At 29.4% G+C, this 1039-nt stretch overlaps 1 long non-coding RNA gene across 1 annotated transcript; it reads right to left on the reverse strand.

Moving 5' to 3' along the window:
• Positions 1-17: 17 nt before the first annotated feature.
• LOC111717767 (uncharacterized) lies at positions 18-1039 on the reverse strand. The gene is made up of 3 exons (XR_002768903.1): positions 973-1039; positions 673-813; positions 18-165 (listed from the first exon to the last, which is right to left on the reverse strand). It is a non-coding gene; the product is annotated as an uncharacterized LOC111717767 (long non-coding RNA).

Here is a 1039-nt window from a genome sequence, read left to right on the forward strand (position 1 = left end):
GAAGTGGAGGGTCAAAAGTATTTTTAAATGGTTTCAAATACTTAATTTTCTCATGTTCAATGTGCATGATGGTTACACTGAAAACTGTACAAAAAGAGAAGGTCAAATTTGTTCGTCATTCCTGGTACAACTTTGTGACCTCAATTAGCTCCTACAGTTCTGATTCTAATTATGAGAAAAGCAGATTTATCTGGTTACATATAAAAATATCAAACATAAAGATTATCAATGTGTGGAGTTATGGTTGAAAACACGTGCAATTTACTTTATTTGAATATAGTTGTTAAAACAAATTCGAAATATAAGGAAATATAAGGAAATATAAGGAAATATAAGGAAATATAAGGAAATATAAGGAAATATAAGGAAATATAAGGAAATATAAGGAAATATAAGGAAATATAAGGAAATATAANATAAGGAAATATAAGGAAATATAAGGAAATATAAGGAAATATAAAGAAATATAAGGAAATATAAGGAAATTTAAGGAAATATAAGGAAATATAAGGAAATGTAAGGAAATATAAGGAAATATAAGGAAATATAAGGAAATATAAGGAAATATAAGACGACTGAATGCCGCTGTATATTCCGAGATATATAAATCTGGGTTCTATCTAGAGACATCATAATCGCTCAAGCTCTGACTAATAAACCGCCTCTCCCTACTGGATTGGAGTGAGCCCTGTTGTTCAAGTTACTGTTGATCTGCACCACCAACATGAACCTCTACAACACTCCCATGATGTGACCACATATATTCGTCAATAGTTCCTTTGTTATTTTCTAACCAGCCAATGTCAATCCCCACTAGTAAAATTATTTTAAAACATTTTTCATTTTACTTTAAATGTTAATGAATATCCATATTGATTTCTTTTATTTAACTAAGTTGACTATTAAGTCGACAATGGTGTTGCTACGAAAATAAACTTAAAATGTAATGATATTTCATGAACTAAAGTTTACCTGTCACAAAGGGACGTTTTTTATCAAAGTATTGAGTTATACAATCCAGTCTAGGCAGGTAGATTAT

This window comes from Eurytemora carolleeae, unplaced genomic scaffold (assembly GCF_000591075.1).
Source record: "Eurytemora carolleeae unplaced genomic scaffold, Eaff_2.0 scaffold3908, whole genome shotgun sequence".
Taxonomy (NCBI): domain Eukaryota; kingdom Metazoa; phylum Arthropoda; class Copepoda; order Calanoida; family Temoridae; genus Eurytemora; species Eurytemora carolleeae.